General features: G+C 37.9%; 1 protein-coding gene across 1 annotated transcript in view; it reads left to right on the forward strand.

Annotated features, from left to right (window-relative positions):
* The window catches only part of LOC112980897 (bifunctional heparan sulfate N-deacetylase/N-sulfotransferase 3), a 189,632-nt gene that overhangs the window by 31,403 nt on the left and 136,578 nt on the right, over positions 1-21,651 (forward strand). The window lies entirely within an intron of this gene.

Genomic DNA, 21,651 nt, shown 5'->3' on the forward strand with positions numbered 1-21,651 from the left:
AGATTTCCATGAAATTTAATGGAGAACAGAAAAACTGTATAAGATAACTGTAGGTCTAAGCAGAAGCCACTTGAAGAACCCACAGTCTCATAAAAAGGTGGTTTTCAACCTTGCTCATTTGCATCCACCAAACAGTTTAAAAGTGACTTGTGATTCTGAGCTGTTAAGAGTTGATTTGGTGCTTACGGAGGTAACAAACATTCTCATATTAATACTAAATAAAGATATCAATCTGTAACAAAAAATAACTGGTACCGAAAGCAGCAACGGTGAGAGAAGAGATTCATTGCTTGGTTACTATTTCCGTTAGACCTAGAACCATGAAAAATAATTGACTTCTTCAGACTGCTTTGTCCTACTCCCGTGACTTGTGTCCCACCTAACTTGAACTCTCCCTCATTTAGTCATTCTCAGGTCCTACCTGCTGATCTTCCTGCTCACATGAATGCCCTGAGTGGGTTGACTTTTCCAAAAATCTTGAAGTACAAGGAAAGGAGTTGAATGAAGTAAAGAGGCATCTTGATGCCTTTCTTCTCAAACTTTTTCAGCCTTGTCAGAATGCCTAGCAAGTTTAGAGCCTTTTATTGTAAAAAATGCACAATAATATATTTAGTGTGTGGCTGTGTGAGGCTGTTTTGAGCTTGAGCTAAAACCAAAATTACTGGGTAACTAGAAGAAAGCAAAAGGAATTATACTGGGGATATTAGAGCAATGCTCAATTTGTGATCCGTGAGTACTCAGCGTCTCTCAGGATCATGTACTTTGAAACTGCTTGAACAAGTCCAAGATCTCATACACATCTTTTTCAAAGGATTATAGATAGATGAATAATTGTCTTCACTGGTCCAAGCTTTCCAGAGTAGCCATTTGGAATAAAAGCTCAACTTGGGGCCCATAATATAACTCACAGAAGCTACATGTTATACTTCTCAATTCACAGGAAAGATTTTTGTCAGTTAAGTAGTCTTGTCTGCTCCTAAATATTCCTTTTTTTCAGAGCAGCCTAATACTCAAAAGAATTCCAGTCATTTTTAAAAATGCAGTACCTTGTTCGATAATATGTGCAGTTTACAACTTTTTGCATGTAGTAACTGGAGAACCTACAGATTTTTTGTGCTTTTTTGAGCCAACTAAAAGAATAATGTTCTTTTTGGGGGGGAAAGGAGGCCTCCTCCACAGAAATTTCTAAGAATAACCACTAAATACTTCATAGACTTCTAGAATTCAGTCCTTTCCAAGTCAAATTTTCACCTCGTCTTAGAAGTCAAAGAATAAATCTTTCACTCTCTCTGCCACTGCCAACATATATGTAATCTGTAGAAATGCTCCTCTTGCCAATAAAGATGCAATACGTCAAACATATTAGGATAATCTGTCCACAACTGCGTGAAACTACCAGCTGGCAACCAAATAGAAGTGAGGTTTTAGCAGGTAATAAATGGAAGATCAGCACATACTATCTTTGATCAAATGATAGTAGAAATACTCTCTCTGGAAATAAGTTTAAAAAAATTATGGCAAATTTTGATAACTAGGTGCATGCAGCTGACAAGAGAACTACCAGTGCAGGTGATGGGATATTCAATACGCCTTCCTTACTCCACGTCAAGGAGCCCGTTGTCAGAGGCACACGTGGAATCAGAGAGAAGTGGTTCTGTAACTGAAATGTTTCCTGGAGCATAATTCTACTTGACAGTCTTGAAAAGTCAATCAGGCTTCTGCCAGGAAGAATCTAAGTAATGCACATGCAAAAGGGTATCCTTGGCTAAGCTTTACAGCTCTTTACACAGCAAAGTTAAGTTATGGTACATCTTCTCTTGGTTGCAAACTCTTTATTTTACTTCATGAGAGAATCTTAGTCAGTTCTTCAGAAACAAAATTGGTGGCCACATCTTGAACGCGTGAAATGACATATCTGTGCGTAAGAAGGAGACAAGGAGAGAAGTGATACTTATTTGTAGTGTCGTGTGAGTGCCTCGAGCCTCCAAGGTGATTGATGGTGTGAACCGCACCCGATCAGTACCATGCCACATGCTATCAAGGCCTTAGAAGTTTGTACAAACAGTACAGCAGGCTGTCCTCTGGCATATTTTCATATATATCCAGCTAGCTGATAACTCTTTTCAAAATACAGTTGAGAAGCTCCACCATTTTTAATACTTGCAAACAACCACCCATTATAACTTGCTGCTACTACCAACGATTATTGTGGGTGTTAAAGAACAGCCACAAGTATAATTATGGAAGTGAGGAGCCAAAAGCAAAGGTTTTGCAGCTGAGGCAATTGGTTCAGGCTTCCCATGCTACAGAGCAAGCTAGTCTGTGGGGAGGGAGGTTGTCTGATTATCTGTCCTGGTGTTTGTGTAGCAGGTCAGGTGGAAAGCGGGGGAGAGTGAGAGAAGGTGCTTAGGGCAGTGGAGTGTGGTCAGGTGGGAGAAGCTTCTGGAACTCAAGAAGGGCCAGACAGAGATGTGGCAGAGTTACAGCCTGGGACATGTCCGAAGGAAGTAGGGGGCCTGCATGGAGTGGGGAGCAAACGCAAGGTCACTCTTCAGAAATGACGGTGAGATCAAGGCTTTCCTAGAAACCCAGGAGGAACTGTCTTGAGGGTGTTCAAGCTGGGAATTTGAATTAGATTGGTAAATGTTTCCTCTGGAAAAAGCTGAAAATAAATTAAATGTTTTTCTTTGAGAAATGTCTTTTTTTAATTTGGGGTAAAAAAATTAAAAGAACTAAACTAAGGAAAGGTTTGGTTGACCAGGGAGAAATTTGTTTGTTTGTTTGTTTCCCATGAGAAAGTAAAAAATGCTTCTCTCCAGTTGACCTGAAAAGATTTTTTTTTTGGTTGTGAAGGGTGCAGTGATTTACATGATTCACTTATCAATCAGTTGAATCTACAAAGTTCACAAGTTCTGACAAATAATATCTGGGTCAACTGTAAAATCCAAGGTAGTCTTCTATCATTTTTCTGGTTAACATGTATTGACAGCAAGTACACTTGGATACAGGAGTATTTGGGATTTTTGTGAACACTTAACAACATTGTTTAATTAGAGAGATGTTCTCTGTATTGGTATTCTGATTGACTTTTCTAAGCAGAGAAAAAAAAAATGACTTAAGCTCTTAAGCCTGAAGTGGGAAGATAGAACCGGCAAGAACAAATTGGATTGTTAAATCTCATGCCTTGAAACTCCAGAGTAATCACATACTAGGGTTTAACCCAGAAATGTCTGTTGAACATCGAATCCACATTCCCCTTACATTTCAAGCTGCAAAACTGTCTGCAACACTCTGTAACTAACTTAAGACTATTGATATAAAATACTACAGATGCAAACAGAAGTATGACATTCCCCTATGGGGAAAAAAAGGTTTTAATACTTTGTTTCTGGAAGATCCATTTTGATTCAATCTCCTTTGAACTAAGTCTTTTACATTTCAAAAAAATTTTTACAAAAATCCATGTCACATTATTACTGTGTTTAACTTATTAAACCAACAGTACTTTAGTTTTTCTACAAGTCAGTTCTCTTAAAAAAAATTTTAAGAATATTGGAAGTGAACAGATTTTTTTTTTCAAAAAGTGAAGCAAAAATACTTTACAGTCATGAAATATTACCCTAATACTCCTATCATATGATTCACTGCAGTGGAATTACAGCGGTGTAATATAGGGCAAAATCAAGCCCTCAGAGAGAAGATAGTCTTAAGTCTAGCTTTAGAAATGATAGATGCATTCAACCAGCTAGAGCTGTAGCTCATTATATCATCTGGAATGTGTTTTAGTCACATAAAGTATTTCATTTAAATGATTCTAGTACTTGTGATAGACAGAGGCAAGGAGGATGGCCTCAGATATTAACAGTACCATTATTCCCTATGCTGTCAGTTATTAGTTAACCTTACCTTATGGAGGGGGGCACTTCTGAAGCAGTATCTTCTCCCTTGTTACTAATAATGCTTGCATGATTCTGTTCTGGATAATGGATTAAAGATTTTCACCACCAATAGGCAGGCCAGTGGGCAAGTTTAATTGAAAAAGCGTGTTAATAAAATTATGTTTAGGGAGTAATAAAAACAGTTTAAATGAAGCTTGGGCTGACTGGAGATGCTTTATTAGGCAAAGGATGTTGACAGACAGAAGCAGAAGAACTTGATATCCACCACAGACTTGAAGCTTTGAGGCTGTAGACTTTATAAAAACAATTCCTAACATTTGATATATCTAAAGAGTTGTGCAAAGGTGAAGAAATAAGAATGTGATAGTACTTTTTATTTTCCTTTGTAGCAGTGTCCTTTTGTTGAAAAGAATATTGTCAGCATGCCAAGTGAGAGAAGGTATCAGGAGCCTTGCAGCAACAGCTTCCCAGTAGAGGAGAATCCAGCAATGATAAGTATGGTTGCTGTGTAAGTGAAATGTGGATTTATTTACACACATACACACACACACATGTTCTAGTATAGCTGCAGCAGCAATCTCTTCTTTCAAGGATCCAAAGCCAAAGTTATTGCCTGATTGTCTGGGGAAAACTCTGTCTCAAGTATTGATTGTAATTAGAGAGGTAAGTACAGAGCCACTTCTTCTGACTCCCTGACAATTACCCTGTACCCTGAACTTGGTAAACAAAACCTCATGTCTCCATGCTCTAAAGGTGGAATCCTGCTAGGATAATAGGAGCTTCAGACAGGTTATCAGGAGAACAAGGTTTCTGGGAAATGTACTACTTTCTGATGGAGTAAGGCAGACTGGAAAATAAGAATAGATCTAAAGTTTTGCTGTGTCTAAATGGAGGTAAAACTGATTGTGCTGTTTAGCATTCTATGTTAGATACGGCTGTGCCATCAGCTCACTTCTGTTTGTTTGCATAGTTAATACACAGTTGAGGCTGGCATGTGAGTATCAGTCACACTTTGAGGGACTGTAGCTGTGTGTTGCTGAATTTTGAGTCATGGTGAACTGAAATGTACAACCTGGGGCAGGAAAGTTGTTTCTTTGTTTTGTTTTTCTTTTTGATTCGTCATTGTGAATTCCACGTAAAGTCTGTCCTGTAGGAGCTGCTGTAGGAGGCTACAACTCTCCTGGAAGAGAAAAACTTCTTAATGATAACAAACATTACATGAAACTAATATTACGAAATCCAGAGAAAAAAGTTTTCTTCTGCAAGATTGTCATAGCAATAGAGATCATCAGCAATGCTCGGTGAGCCCAGGAAAACACAAGAATCTGTGTGGTAATAGGGCAGATGCAATTATTAAAGATAGTTAGCATTCTCTCCACAGTATGTGAAGACCGATCTTTGGACAGAAGCTGTGAATTGTGTAAAAGTGCCTATGCTAAATATATGCTAATTGGCATATGAAATGAGATTTTGTTAATCTTCTGCTTAGACAGGTAGATAGAGAAGAGCTGGAAACAAGTCTTCACTTCTTCCTTATAAGAAAAAAAAGTTGTTTTCATAACAAGAAATACTAGTGAACAACATGCAAGTATATTACGTATTTGTATATATAGTAAAGAATTAGCAAATATTAGCAAACCTTATTAGCAGACAGTATACCAAAATGCACTTTCGTACTTTACTCATGGGTCTCTGAGGATTGCAGTTGACAGAAAATCACCCGTAGTTTCTTCTGCCAAAGGGAAAAGAAAATCCTCCAAGAACTCCTATATCCAGTTGGAGAATGTACTCTGATGTCCTAATGAGCCACAAAATTCAAGTAATAGAACTAAACTGTTGGTTCAAAGAAGGCTTCTTATCTGCTTTTCATCTCAAAGAATTATGTCATAAAATTATACAGGGCCATAACTTGAAGAGTAAATGGTTGAATTTCTAAGGGCTTTAAATTTTTCCTTCAGATTTGTCCATTCGGTATCAGCAACTAATATTTTAACTTGTTGGTTTCAATAACAAATAGTTCATTCTCTTTTACAAAGCTCTAGGTTTAGTTCTGAAATGGAAACAGCTAAGGACATGGAAGTGTTATTTGGGGCTGTTTGCACCTTGCTGTAGCTTTGGAGCAGAAAGAAATGCCTATTTGGAATCTCAGCTCTTTCTTCCTTTTCTAGCTTATTTCTTCCTGAGTAGTCCTTATTTGGAGTATAGCAATGGCCTTCTCTGCTGTATCCCTTTCAAAAAGTTTTCTAGCTATTTTTCTTAGCTATATGCCAGTATAATGGCTGACAGCTGTGATTCCTGGCATTCTGACCAAAGCAGAAGAGAGACCTTTTAGTTTTTATATGCACATCGTTGCACTGTTCAGCAAACTCAGGCTGGTAAGAAATTGAACGCCCTGTGTTTAACAAGCTAGAATAGCTAGAATTCGTACTTCAAGTGTAGACAGAAGAAAACATATCCCACTACTGATCAATTCACCTGCACACTAAGGAAAAGACAATTCAGAAACTAACCTGACTTCAAAACTTTGTGGAAGTCTAAAGAAGAGCACAGCAAGAGTATGCAGAGTTGGATGTATCTTTTTGTTCCTGTAGCAAAGGTGACAGTTCGCCAGCTTTTGAGAACCGTGCCAAGTCATAGTCAAATGCAAGTCTGAATGATAAGGAGAGCAGCTTACTAGAGTCATCTGGATCAACACATAGGGAATAAAACTAGTATCGTGGGTACTGTATTGTTGTAACAGCACGAATCTGAAAAACATGGGGGTCGCGATGTGATGCTGAGATTGATGCAGTGTTCCCCACTGAGCGAAGATACTTGGCCATACATGCGGGACACACTAGATGAAATGTGGCAACACTGGCTTGTGAAGGAATAGACCTAGAGGAAAATACCTGGGGCACTGAGGGCACCACTTGCTAGGTGAGTGCCTAGTTCCCTTACACATTTGTGAAGCATGTTACCAACTAACTGTCTGGCCGAGCTGCCTGCCTACAAGCAGGTATGGTTGTGAATAGGCCAGCCTCTGCTTCCATGAACCACTCTTTCCCGATAGCAGAGGTGCTTCACTAGTGGAGATGAGGCGTAGTGCAAAGCTTGGGCTACTCAGCTTTCACAGCCCTTGTCAGCTTTTTGCCAGGCCACCTTGGCTGTCACTTCACCATACTCTTGGAAGGGCAGTGCCACTGGGAGGAGGGAGCAGTGTAAAAGCGATCTGAGGCTGCTAGGAAAGGAAAAGAGGCAGACAGGGAGGCACAGCTGCGAAAAGGCTAGGAACCATACAGAGCATGGAAGGAAAAATGTGAATGATGGGAACTGCCTTTTTAGCTCTTTCTTTCTTCTCTTGCTCCTTCTGGAACACGTAATTTCTTTTCTGCTGCAGCACTGTCCGTTACCATACCTTAACATGTCCCGATGTCTGTGATCTTCTCATTGCCTTATTGTGAGGTTAACTAGCTGCTCAGCATCACTAGCAACTTGGTAACACGTCCAAGAATTAAACCTCGGTCTCCCAACTTGCAGTCTTGGTTCTTAGTGTGGCAGCAATTGTGGTTAATGTTAATTGTGCTTAATCATGCTCTCCCTTTTGTTAAATTGTAGGTATTCAAAAATAAGAAAAATCTCTCAAGACAGTGAACAGAACAAGTAATGTATATTTCAGTGAATATATATTGGCAATACCTTGCTGCACAATCTAGATTTTTCAGCTTCTACCTTTCTCATAAAATACAAAAATTATATTGTATTGATCGTGGTATACAAACTTATGCATCGCATATAATGATAGTCTGAATAGTTGAAAAAGGATGTTGGTAAATGGTACTTCGTACTGAGGATAAATCTTTATGTCTGTAGGGTGTTTAGCCCCATAAGCTTATCTTATTTAGTATTTTAAGAAAGAAAATTGATTTAGTCTCTCACAACAATAGAGCAAATGAAGTAGGCAGAACCTCAAAAGCGTGTGTGTGTGTGTGTGTGTGGACACCAGCTCTAATGATGTGAGACTTTGGTTTGCTGAGGGAATGGAAGGCTGAGTTCCTGTGTGTTTGAGCCTCCTCTTTATTTCTTCCTTTTTGGGGGCACCGTTTTGCATTGGTTGGTGATGGCCAGCAAATGTGTTGTTATCAAGACAGCAGTACTCCATCTGCTTATCCTAAGGTAGTAACATTTTTTGTAACATTCTGTTTGTAAGAATAGGAGAAAAGGCCTTACGACAATAACTTCAATAGTCTGTTGGTTTTAGTACCTTTTCTCTTTAAAAGCTGTCATGTCTTCTGCCATGAGGTTCAAATTTTTTTTATAGCTTCTCTTTTGTAGTGGAAAGAAATTTCATCACCCTGAAAAAAACTGTCAGCAGTAGGCTTCTAGGGAACCTATATGTGTGTCTATATATGTTTTATTCTGTGCTTGTGGACTAAGTAGTGATCGTCATTGATCAAAGGGATAAGTCAGATAAAGCAAATCCCAGAATATTTTAAATATTTCATTAAGAATCAGTCACCTGAGAATTTTAATTTAGTGTTACAAAGATATTTTCCTTTTCTTCACTGTAAATGCAGTTTAACTACCATAAGGAATAAATCGGTGGTAATTTATACTACTTCTAAATTCTTTTAACACAGCTTAGCAGTTAAAGTTCATTATTGACCTCACAAAATTATCTTTGTGTAACTTCAAAGACAGCATGTCATCAAAAAATGTTTAATATATGAGTATTCAACAATAGCTGTTTTGCCTTATTAATAGTATGCTCAGAAAAAGGGAAAAAAAATTAAAGACTGAATATTTATGTATTTACATTTAATACTATGTTTGCCTAATAGTAAGCCTGGAAAGTACTCATTCCCTTATGACAAAAGCATTTCTCAAAGTAACTTCTTTTTTCTCTGTTAAAAAGACAAAAATTGAAGAATGGCTCATTAACTGCAATGCACACATCATTAAGAAGTAGTTTAAGCTGATCATCATGCCAACTTCCTACAAGCATTGGTAATATTCAAAACACCTCACCTTGGCCTTCTCTGATACCAGGAATAAAAATGTTGGCAAGTATGACATTGAGCCTGTGATAATAAAATCTGTTTGCTTTTATTTATTGACGGTTTATAGCAAAAGAACGATGCATGACTTAAATTTTCACTTGGATAGACTGAGAATTATACGCTTTGGTTACCCTACCCTGTGCTATTGTCTGTCTACCCAGTAGAGAAATTTGAGCCCTTGAGAATAAATTCCATTGAATAATACTTATTTCCTGTAAAAGATTGCCATCCTGCAGGGCAGGTGACATGATAAGGATCTAGCATGTTAACAGAATCAGGGTCATAATCTGATGATGCTAAACATCTTCACAGACATGTTGAGCCCTCCTTTGTGTTGACAATGAGTGAAGAGCAGACTAGCACCTTGCATGGCAGGGCAATGACATGCCTGTAATCCATCATAGCATACCACTTTTTTTTACTGTCTGGACTTAATCTTATGAAAAGCTGGGTACCTTTTACGAATGGCCATAATGCCATCCTTTGCTTCTCTGTAGGGAATACATGTAGTGCCTCCTGTGCCTGAGCAGTTTGGTTAGAAACAGAGTAGTTTCTGGTGTCTTTATTTCTTAATGCATCTGTTATGATGATGTGGCCATTAACAAGGAAAACATACAATTTTAATTCAGTCTTATAAGATGTTTACTTCTCTTTGGAAATTGTGTCAGTATTGAGACAACAGAGTCCAGTGAAATATTTGGAAAGAAATCTTTGGCAGTTGTGTTGCCTTGAGCTACATTGGGGACCAATTGATATTGAACCCTTTCACAGGTTTCTTCTTGCATTGACCCGGTTCAAAACATGAATGCTAACTATGGATCTACAAGAGCTGATAATGCTCTGAACTTGTTTGCTTAAGGGGTTCACTACCTTCCAGGTGTATTTTTTGGATCTGAGTCTCTTCTGAGTAGTGTCAAGCAGTTCCAGTTGAATTTCAGTAAAATTTAGTCATTTATACCCATAATAGTTCTTTGGAATACCAAGCCGAAATATTTTCCTCAAAATGAGCTGGTAAAATTATCCGCAGAAAGTAGTTACTTAGTTTTTGCTTACTTTAGTTCTCAAGGCATGCAGACTTTGATGTTAAGACCATAAATCAAAAGGACTTGGTAAAAGCTGTATGGAAATTACCAAGAGACTGCAGGAAGAAAGAGCCCTGCATTTTATAAGGATCTGAATGAGGAAGCCTCAAAAAGAGTAGGTCTCTCTAGGAATACTTCGGGGCATCAGTGCAGCATGGTGCCTCTAGGAGAAGCGTTTGATGGAGCATTCTTACTCAGTCACCCCAAATACGCATTTGTTTGTCTAGCTGGGGAGTCAGAAATTTCTCCCTAGAAGGAACAGAGAGATTTGAAGGAGCCAAGAGGTGGAAAGAATTAATGGTTCTGCTTTTAATGAAGTAGAAGAATATTGTCTTAAAGTGGAGCAGTTGTTCCTTGCACAGTGAAGCCTGTTGCTGCAGAATGCACTGAGAACGCCAAGACTCAATGCTGTGCTGCTTATTCTGCAGGAGGGTGTTACTGTCTTTTATCAGCCTGGCTGTACTCATAGGTAGCTACCTGGGAGCCACCATTAGGGTAATGCGCTGGATAATGAGGTCCTCTTCCAAGCCAACAGAAGATCTAAAGGGGATGAAAACAGGAAACAAAACAAGTCAAAATATTTGCAGAAAAGAATGTAACTGGATATGACGCAATCAAGAAGAACTTCGATCCTGTGGTGGGAGCACAGTATTCTTGCCATATTGAACTACATCACTGCCACTGAAGAAATTGATTTTAAATAAACTTCGCAGACAAAAATTGTAGCATAATGAAAGCAAACAATCAGAAAATGTTCACTTACCATCAAAGAATAGAAGGATAAATCTCTTCCCTAGCAAAAGTAGCTAAGCAAAGCAAATATTCTGAAGAAAAAAATTACAGAACATAGCTCAAAAAAATGATTGGAGAGACAAAAGTCCTCTGAATGGACTTCTTTTCTTTTAGTGATGTAAGGATGCAGATAAAATAATGCCTAAAACCCATTATCTCGAATTCTATTAAAATGTTCCTGCAGCAGGCTTTGGAATCAAGGAAATTACAGAAGCACCAAAGTATTCTGCAGCTGTGTCCACAGACAGACAGAAGTTCAAGCTGTTACTAATTTCCAGCTTTCAACAATTATGCCATGGACTGCTCTTGGAAGCAACTTTAAGTTACTGAAAGAGAAAGATGACGAGTTTTTTTCGTTCTGTTTTCCAGCTGAGGTTGAATCGGAGGATTTTTGGCTCAGTTCCCTGCAAATAAACACATCCTGTCCTAAATGAAAGTGAGGAGTTGCACCTAAGATGCTTATGTTTGTATTTTACGGTCCGTCTGCTTATGCTTCACTCTTGCATTGGGAAAACAACTGATGTCTGAATGCAAATTCTCAAAGCAATTAGTTATCCACCATATTTTTCTAATTGTGCTGTCCTGCTTGTTCTAATTGAACTACACGTATTTGACAATGCACTGTTCTATTAACTTCCACTGCCACCTATGAATTTCATAACAAACTGGTGCAACTCATTTTAAAACCGGGGAATGAAATATCCAAGACTAGTATGAAATCAGCTCTTTATTGGTCTGGCTTACGGAGGATCTAGACTGCATAGACCTTTTGTTGATAAATGAGCAGCATTTCCAGGAATGAGGGCAGACAGGAGATGCTAAAGAAGTACTATCAGGCTGCCAAAAGCATTGTACTCAGCAATGAGATTTTTTTTTCTGTAATTTCAGGTGACAAACTGTATTACTCATGCTAGTGTAACACAATATTTGTGACTGCCTTGACATAGTCAATTTAAATATTCAGGAAGCTGCTCCTTCCAAATATTCCTGTGCAAGTACATCATGGCTGATTAGCACTAGTCAATTAAGCAGTGAGTTGTCAACTGCAGTTAAAACGAATGGCATGGGCTACTTCATCACTGAGTGACCTGCAGTCACTATGCAAAAACTGGTATTTATGAACAGCTCTTCAGTGGAGTTGTCTTCAGCTTGCTAGTGGCTAACGTAAGAGGTTTTATCCCCACAGCTGTTGTATTCTGTATTATCTGCTGAGGCACCTTCACATCTTGTGCTAATCCAATTCAAACAAGCAAACCCGACCTGTGTGTGGGTACTAAGAGCTGCCATTTTCCCTTCCCGCGATGAGCCTGCAGTGCGGATGTCACTTGTTTGTCTGGCAAACATGAGATCAATAAACTCTCGGGGAATTCAGGGCTCGCACAACATTGCACTTCCCGGGGAAGATGAGCTGAACTGAAATGCCTGACAGCTCTGTGTCAGCTATTCACGTTACAGAACGAAACATTATTCCTTTTCCTTCACAGTCTCTGAAGGAAATGAGAGAGATGTTAAACTGTCAGTCACATAAGTCTTAGCCATTCATTAAGCAAGAAGTGTTATATAAAATCAGTAATTTTGCCTGCCTGGAATAACCTACAGCATTAGCAATTACTCAGAAACACGTCAACCATTACTGCCATAAGCTGTTTAGCTTGAAGATCAAGTCTGAGCATTAGACCTACCATCTTTACTACTAACCTTCTTGTGGATAGAGCATTTTTTGAAACTATTAACAGCTAAGGGTTCACAGTGTAGCTTGATTTGAAAGGGCCAAAAGCATCCAAAATTTTTTGTTGCTCTTTGCAGCTTGCATCAGTAAAATATTTCTTGATAAAAATGTTGATTGTCAACTAGAATACCTAGCTAGATGTTTATTGTATGCTTTTTACTACTCCAGTGCTTACATGTTCAGAACAGATGTTTTGGGTAATGCAGGGAGAACTGAGGTCTCTTAAAATACATAGGACAGGGTAAACAAAAATTTTGCTCAACTTTTATCACAAAGTCTTCCCTATCTTTTGTCAAAATTCAAAACATGGATGAGAAACTGAGATTAATCAAAGTTGCAGATGCAAATGACAGTTTTAATTATATTTTAATTGATATTTCAAAGGCATCATTATCAAAATTAATTCAAGGAAATGTACATGACTGAAAGCAGAATAGGTCTTTAGCCAGAAGGAATATATAATCATTTGAACTTTACAGGTTGAATATTGGTATGCCATTACTACAAAATCTTTTAAATTTTTCTGACTACTGATAATGCTGTAGTTTATACTTCACTTTTGTTCTTTTCAATTTAGTCATTATTCCCCATTACAGGAGACACAATAGATTTTTATGATCCAGCAGCAGATAGATGACCGTATAATTTTAAACTATATTTCTATATCTTACTCTCTTCCAAGTGTGAAAGTATATTCCCATGTTGCACAGTCAGTGGCCTTATTTTGCCAGAATGTTATTTTTTCCAACCAGTTGTTGGATTGAAATACTGTAAGTTTTGGTAGAAATAACAACCTTCCAGTGCTTGAACATTACAGAATGAATTCAGTTCGAATTCGGTTCGTTTCTTTTCCAGTATTTGAAATGGAAGAGCGAGCATGAAACTGTACGTAGCTTCTTCCCACAATGGCAATGACCCTTCCTTCCTGCTGGTGGGTTTTGCAGATTTCAAGTTGAAAGTAAACTGTTCCCTTCCACGTTCACTGATTGTGTTTAACCTCAGTCCCTGCTAACTGAGGTAATTGGAAGAAGTCATCCTAGAGAGATGACATCTTATCTCATTTTTAATGAAAATAAATGAGTGTATCTTACAGTTATACAAATATATATCTTTTCTTTCAGACAAGGGGATTTATTTTACTCATTGTGAAATTGAAGCTGGGAGGTGGAAGACAGCCCTTTCTTTTTCTACAAATTCCTGCTGACACTATTTTTAAAAGCAAAACAAACAGAAGTCCTTTAGAAAATGCGGAATAATACAACAAACATTTTCTATTTCTTGGCCCATTTTTCAATAGATGCTGATATAAAAATCTGTCACATCCTATTTATTTTGGTGTGCAGGATTCCACGGTGTCTTGCCTGTCTCTGTTCTGTTTCAACAAATGTATTAAAGTTGTATTGTAATATCAGAACAAAAAAACATGACATACCATCATTTGGATGGTTTATGTCTTTGACGATAAAAGGGGGACTCTTGCTTGCCACGCTGTGGTCTCACCTGGAGTCACCTCCACCAGTTGTCCTCCATATCTGCAGTAGCCTTTTCCCTGGCATACTTTAACTCCAAAAAATTTTAGAAGAGAACAAAATGCTCATTTGCTTTGTTCTACTTGGTTTATTCATAAGGCTATAGCAGTTTTCCACTGCCTTTTATAAGGATATGCATTCTGCACCAATAAAACAACTTCAGGATGGTAGCAATAAATGTCAGCTGCTTTCACAGGATCTAAATGAAAGGGAAAACAAATGGAAGCAGCAATGTCCTCTGCACAGGTAAAGGGAGGGATAAGCAGATCTCCTCACTAAAGGCTTGACTGATCCTTTCTCCCTATGGCTGGACTGCTGCTGCTTTGTGCTTGCGTTGGAGGGTAAGTCACTGCATCTCACTCCGTCTGCTGGAAACAAAACAGTGATGTAACTGAGCTGAAAAGGGGAGACAGGGGAGTACTGTCCCAGCATTTTCAAATGCGAAAAACATAAGAAATACACCAAAACCTCTTTGGATTTGGGTTTTGGAATTGCAGCTTGTCATGTGTAGGAATCATTCAAGACTGTCAATTAGAAAGTAGTCTTAATACTGGTACACAGGTAAGCCTGTCTCTTAAGATCTCCCATGCCCTGCTTTTTTTTTTTTTTTTTAAGGGAATTTCTGCATATTTCTCCTCTAGAAAAATTAAACAGTAGTAAATAAAAAGCAAACAATAATAGCAATCAATAATTGTATAATAAATTATGGGAAATCACTTTAGAACATGAAAAAATATTCCACATTTAAGATGACTTTTTAGAAAGTCAATTGCACCAAGCATTGTCAGAAAAATTAGGTAGATCATTTGCACTTTTCCAGTTTTATGTGAACTTTTCCTGGGAATGTTCGTTTATGTCTTTATCCTAGAGATATTGTCCATCTGACATAAAAATATTTTTCCTGAAACCTAGCCTGTTGCCACTTTTTTTTCTCTCCTTCCTGTCTATTTACTGTCATACTTTCAGTACCACCTACTGCTCCTAACTTCTTGTATAGCTTTGGGCGAGTTGTTTGGCCCCTGTTTCAGCAGTGTCCGTATTTGCTAAGTGGGGACAGTGGCTCCCTGTCTCCCTGGAGTTGAATTTAAATGGACTGATATTCATAAAATCATTTGAATATCTCCTGTGCAGAATTCAAAAAGAAAAAGCATTATACAAAGATCAGTGGATACTAAGTGCCCTTTGAAGAAATTGCAAACAACCTTCTTTTGTTTCCCCTCTATATTTTGCTTTTCTTGGAAGTTGAGACATAGAAATGTTTAGCTGGGAAAATAGAAAAAAAAAAGCTTGTATTCCTATTTGACAGGGATTTTTGCTGTCGAATTAAAACCTCAAAGGTAAAATGAAAATGAAAATACGTAGTTTAGCTATCTGACCTTAGACTAGGTTCTTGAATTCACTCCTGAAATAGAGGCACCTCATACATAGCCGTGACATTAGCCAAGTGTCAAATGAAAGGACAGGCTGTTTCTATAACAGCAGGAGTTCTACGTTAATGGAAGTCTTTACCTAAGTTACGAGGAAAGCACCTAACACTTACCTTATAGCTGTGTTATTGTATGGCTGTATTCTCTAGTTATTCATCTTCAATAATTGGACTTTGCTTTGACAAATAAAGTAAATAGGGAATGCGTGCTTTCTGCTAGGGAATGGAATAGAAAAAGACTTCCAGATCACAAATGCTATTTAGACCATATAAATCCAGTATTAAAAAATCCTCCCATACCACAAGAATCTCAATATGTTAATATTACGGAATGTTTGCATTAATGGATGGTGACCGCTTGCAAGGATGGATTCTGTATTCTGTGGACCTTAGTACTGATTCTGAGTGACAGTTTCCTAGTTACAAAGGGGCATAGGAAGGATAAAGATTGAATAAAACTCTCAGGCGATGTCATGTAAGAAGTCATTGAAAGAATTGGGAATGCTTAGCTTTAAAGACTGGGTGTCAAGAAGCGAGGGAGGTGGGAGGAGAGGGATACAGTAAGAGTTTATAAAGGGTACATAAAAGGCTACTGTGAGGAATAGGAATATTTCACGTCCTTGAAGAACAGAACAAGAACAAACGACCTTAAGCTGCTAGAAGACAGATTTAGGGTAAACAGTAGGAAAACTTTCTAGTGGTACAAGTAATGAGGCACTGGAATAGATTGCTTAGGAAGGTTGTGTAGTCTCCTGCAGATATTTGCAAGTACACTGAGGAATGACATCTCTAGTATTACTACTTTGTTAGATGACCTTTTGAGGTCCCTTCTAATACTACTTTTTTCTCAGTCCGTAGATGTACTTCATAATGTCGTCGTTTAGGCCTCAGATGTAAAAGAACTCTTTACTTATATTACAGTTATCTAGAGGTTTAGGATTCCTAAATAGTAGATATGACCATGACGATACCTTTACCACATTGATAGTACCATCTTACGAGTATAATAAATTAATAACTCAATATGATTTCTTTTACAAAGATGTAGAATAGTAGCATTTATATTGAGTTCTAGTTCCACTTTGTGGTTGTGAATGCAAATCTGAAGCAGAAGTACAGAACGCTGTAGTCACATACTGCTTTTTTTGGTGGAAATTCTTAGATGTTCAGGTTGCTATAACTTTAAAGTATTTCTTAATAAATACTATCAGCAAATATCACAGTACCTGTCTAAGACTTCTCAATTCTGCTAACCTGTCAATTTGATCCAACACACACCAAGTCTATTCTGTAGCAGGACAAAAATTTGTGAAAGAAGAATTTTAATGTGTTAGGATAACAGAATGAGAACAGTATGATTGAAATCATGATGTATCTTCTGCTTTTTCATATACAAGGCTTATTCCTCTCAATGACAGTTATATTTTGATCTCTGGTAGTATGTACATAAAGTAATGCCTATTTGTACATGCAAAAACATTTAAGAATAATAGTATATTTTTTCAGCATTCACATAAAAAGAACTGGAAGTAGCCAGAATTTTAATAGTAGGTGTAATGAGAACTGGGAATGTAGTACTATAGCAGGTGTTTGTTCTCTGCTTAGTGAGAGGGCTTACAGCAGTTGAAAATGCTTTCTCCAGTGCAGCATTTTTAGACACTTAGCTATTGTGACTTGCTTTTTTTGGCTTCTTCAGTGTTCATCTTGCTCTTGTCACATATGCCAGAAGTAAAATAGAGAAAACTTGTCTTCCTTTCTTTTTATTTCAAGCAAGTCAGTCCTCAATTCTAAACCTTTCACTTTTGTTCTTTTTCCTCCAATATTGTGTTTGAACTCCTTGGGCTCGGTGCCAGTTTTCATCTTTTTTTCATTTTCTGTGGTTTGCCCTGCATATTTTCCACCAGTGCTATACCTGTCACCTAACTTCCTATGATATCTTCAAGTGTAAAGCACATTCTCTCCTGTGTACCAGGTGGTTGTTCACTGATTATTTCCATGTCTTCTTAAAACACACTTCTACAAGAAACTCTCCAACAGTGATCACTTCGAAGATAAATCTTTAATAAGTACAAATATGTGTATTCATCACTGAATGTGTTTTTCTGCATGGTACAATTCTAGTATTAAGTGCCATCCTTTGAATAGCATAGTTCTTTTCTATAAAAACTGACTTTATACAAGATCAGGTTTTGCTACCCTTACTCACACAGAGGGCCCTGTAACACTAATAATAATAATGATTGTATTCATTTTACTCTACAATTTAAAAAATCTGCTTCCCTGCACCTTGTCGTATGCTGTCAATCATACTTTTTCTGAGGTCTCCTGAAAGTTTGCACATGTGAAGTGCCGTTTTCCAAAGCTGCTCCCCATTTATAGACTACTAGCCTCTACAGGTGTAGCTCTGAGATCCAAAGAGTAAGTTAAAGATATTCCCATTCATTAGATATTAATGTGTGAATGATATTCTCATTCATTATCATTTCTGAATATTTTAAATCTCAGTAATAGATGCTTTCAATCCATTAAAGCTCTGTTCATGATATGATGAATGTATGCGTTTCAGTTGGCTGACTGTGGCAAAGCAAACAGCATATGAAAAAGCTTGATTAATAGAGTACAGGAAGAATGAATGCAAAAGGCCAGTAAAACTGAGCTGTCCCCAGTTTTGGTCATTTTCCATGAAGCTGGAGATTTCAGTCACTTAGTTATTTGGGAGCTCCTGAGCCGATCACAGAAGCTGCTTTCAGGCCTGAGGGATTCCCAAAGAGGCCGTGTCACCACCCAGCTTCTGGTGCCGGTAGCCCCCAACCGCTGCCATTATTAGCAGGTAGGTTCTCCCTATCTAACGAAAGAAACTTTTACCTTCACTGCTTTATGTTCAGGATTGCAGCTCATCATTTGGAATGTTAGCATATTTCCTGAAAAATATATATATATATATAAAATTTTTTAAGTGCTCTATTCTGAAATGTCTGAAGTCTGACATAGGTGTAGTGAGCGACATTGTATGTGGGCTTTCCACTAATGCAGTAAAGTCAGCATATTATGTTTACCTTACTCTTTCATAGGAATAATAATGAGAAATTTGCCTTTCTTTCATTAATTTTCTGTGGTTTTGATAAACAAACTACTTTTACAAAGGGACAGGTTAAATTTCTAAAGCCCATCTTTTAAAAAATGCTCTCTCTGGGAAAAACTCTTCCAAAGGCCAAAGAAAAGATTCAGCCTGCAGGTTTTTTGAGTCTTTTTTTTTTTCTGTTCTTTCCTTAAGAAATTGAGAGCTAACAAGCAGATGTAATTTGGAGAAGAATCTGTAGCTTCTTCAAGCTTGCATTGGAAACAGTGTCATTTGTAAGCTCCGTTTGGGCCAAAAGTTGGAGGAAATTCTTTCTGTCTATGCAGAGTTTCCAGTGTGATGATTTCTTCTCCCTCTTTAGCAAGTATATCTATTACAAGCTAATGCAGGATTTCTAAAGTAAAGGCTGCTGGAGTAGACTGGGTAAGGATTGAGAACACGGATTACTTTTTGACAGTCTCCTTGCAACGGAAAATACTTTTTCTCATTAGTTTTTTTCCTATGAAGTAGAGATTTTGAGGTGATGACCCTTCTGTTTTTTATGTGAGCTTTTCTGTACAGCTTACCTTTTCCTCCAGGTACTCTCAGCCATGCAACCTCTGAAGAATAGTAATGAGGCAATAACAAAGGGGAGTCAGAGTGTCCTCACTGATAAAATCTATTTAAACACAAAAATCTATAAGTGCTTTATTGTGTATGATCATTAAATAGAATGAGGGTCTTAAAACATGGAAGAGCAGAATAAGTTGCTGATTGATTACTGAGTTAAATTATTTTTTTTTAAGGTAGGTGTAACAAAATAATTTAAAACCCTGATAAGGTCCTATTACAATGTACTTTACTGTGCCTAACTTTATTTATATTATAGTGTTCTTTCAGCAGCCCCAACTCCTATGCACTTCCGCTGTGTTCTTGTTGTATATGTCCCAAGTCAGGGCTTAGCCCAAAATTGCTGTGCACTTACTGTCTTCTGTAGTGGAAGTGGTGCTGGTGCCTTTAATTTTAGGACAAAACCAAACTTTTATTCTTGTTTACCACCATTTTTAGTTTGTTGCACTGAAACAAGCAATGCAGAGCTTCTGTTCACCATTGCTACTATCTTCCTGCTTTCTCATTATATTTCTTGGAATGCATTTTGGTAAACTCCACTGTCTAGATTATATGCAGCCCCAACAGCAAAGATTTAGTTAGAGGAAAATTAGTTTATTTTACTTCATTGAAAAAAGATATCTTTGAAAATAAAAATGGCATCTAGGTTGCTAGATTTCTTCATTTGCTTTTCCTTTTTTCTTCATTTGCTTTTCCTTTTTTCTTTTTTTTTTTCCTTGCCGCCCCTCCCCCAAGAGACAAGTAGGCTTTTTAAAAGTATTTCTGGAAGCAAAATAAATGGTATAGGTTTGTTTTATTTTCACTAAAGGAAAAGTTTATCATATTGTTTTGTTGATCTCTGTAGATTCATTTTGTGGAGAAAGGCCAACGAAATGTCAGTCAAAGGCTTAAGGCAGAATCTAAAGCAATCCTGTTGCATTAAAAATAAAAAATAATAATCCTGAAGTTAACTCTTTCAAGTTCAGATTCACTGCCTGTTGGATTACTAGAAAGCCTTCTGTTTCCCTCAGCGTACACTGGACAGAGGCATAAGTATCTCACTCATGTTAGCATGAAAGTGGTGTCTATACTAGGATTTAGTTTTAAATGTTTTCCACTCCTCTTCCACTGGCATTACTCCGCACGAGGGGATAAAAAGTAGCCACAGTTCCTGTGGCCACAGGCTTTTCTAACATAACGGATCAAACAGACGTGGAGATGGAGCCCGGGGCAGCTGCAGAGCTCTTTTCCAAGGGGCAGGCTTCCAGGTGCCGCTCCGCTTTTGGGCCTGACATTTGAGGAGTCTGTTGTACAGTCCAGTGTCTCGGAGAAAATCCTGCACCTTTGAAATGGAACGCGAGTGTACTCCCCTCTTCAGCATAGTCTCTGTCTTCTGGGAGAGGTATTCAAGTCCATATAGATTTTTCCAAAGTCTGTGACAAGTCATACCTAAACGTACTTCATAAGCATTTTCCCAATAATAATGTGGAAATAATTGCTTCTTACTGGTGTGATGACTGCACTCACTTTCCCTTTGAAATGGCCATTGCAATGTGGATATTTGAAATAATGTTTTGAGTCCTATATCAAATCCGTGGGCTTTAGATTCCCTTTTCCTGCCCTGAAATTTATGCTGAGCTGTAGGGCAAGAGAACGTGCATGATGGATGGATTCACTCACTACTCTTGCTGCATCTCTTTATTTTGTGACACGTAGTTCATCAAGACCTTATTATCTTGTGTTGCTGAGACATGCAGTCAGTCCCTGACTTAGGATAACTTAGGTTGTCACAGGCAGCTCAGAAGAAGTAGAGAGTGGAGGCCATGTCTTTCATATAATAATAAGTTCATGTCTGATTCACTTTGCCACGCTGTCTAGCAGACAGAACGTGCTGCTGTAGGTGTGATACTGTCTCTGATCTGTTGGTTATTATCTTCTCCATGTGTGAGAAACAGAAGCCCCTTCTGTTTAGATTTACTTGAAAAGTGTTGCTAAAAATCAATAGCACCAGCAAAGCCAAGTCTGTTTTAAAAATTGCTGGGTTCTCAACAAAAATCCCTAATGTTTTGTTTTTCACAAATCAAAAAGTTTCCTAGAAAATGAGAAGAGAATTGCGATTTTGTATCTTCATTTTTTTTTCCAGGAACATACAAATCATTTTCCAGCTAACTCTGCTAATAATTAGTATGCTGGTACCTTCTCACAAATAGTTCTGTCAGTCACTAGCAGAGTGTCTTGAACCTACCTCTGCAGTCTGATATACATAGGTGAAGAGAGTCTATTTTTCCTACTATTGAGACCATATTTTAAGTGAAAGAGGTGTTACTTCTGATTTGGAATTTATTTCAGCCCTTTCAGCTTCAAGAGAGACCAGACTACAAGTCCGTTAAGGCAGAGATTTCTCTGACAAAACGTGCGTACGGACCTGCGCAGCTAGGTCCCTGGTTACCCAAATGATTGCCCTGTCAGTTGCCAGTTCCCCAGCTCA

This window comes from Dromaius novaehollandiae, chromosome 4, assembly GCF_036370855.1.
Source record: "Dromaius novaehollandiae isolate bDroNov1 chromosome 4, bDroNov1.hap1, whole genome shotgun sequence".
NCBI lineage: Eukaryota > Metazoa > Chordata > Aves > Casuariiformes > Dromaiidae > Dromaius > Dromaius novaehollandiae.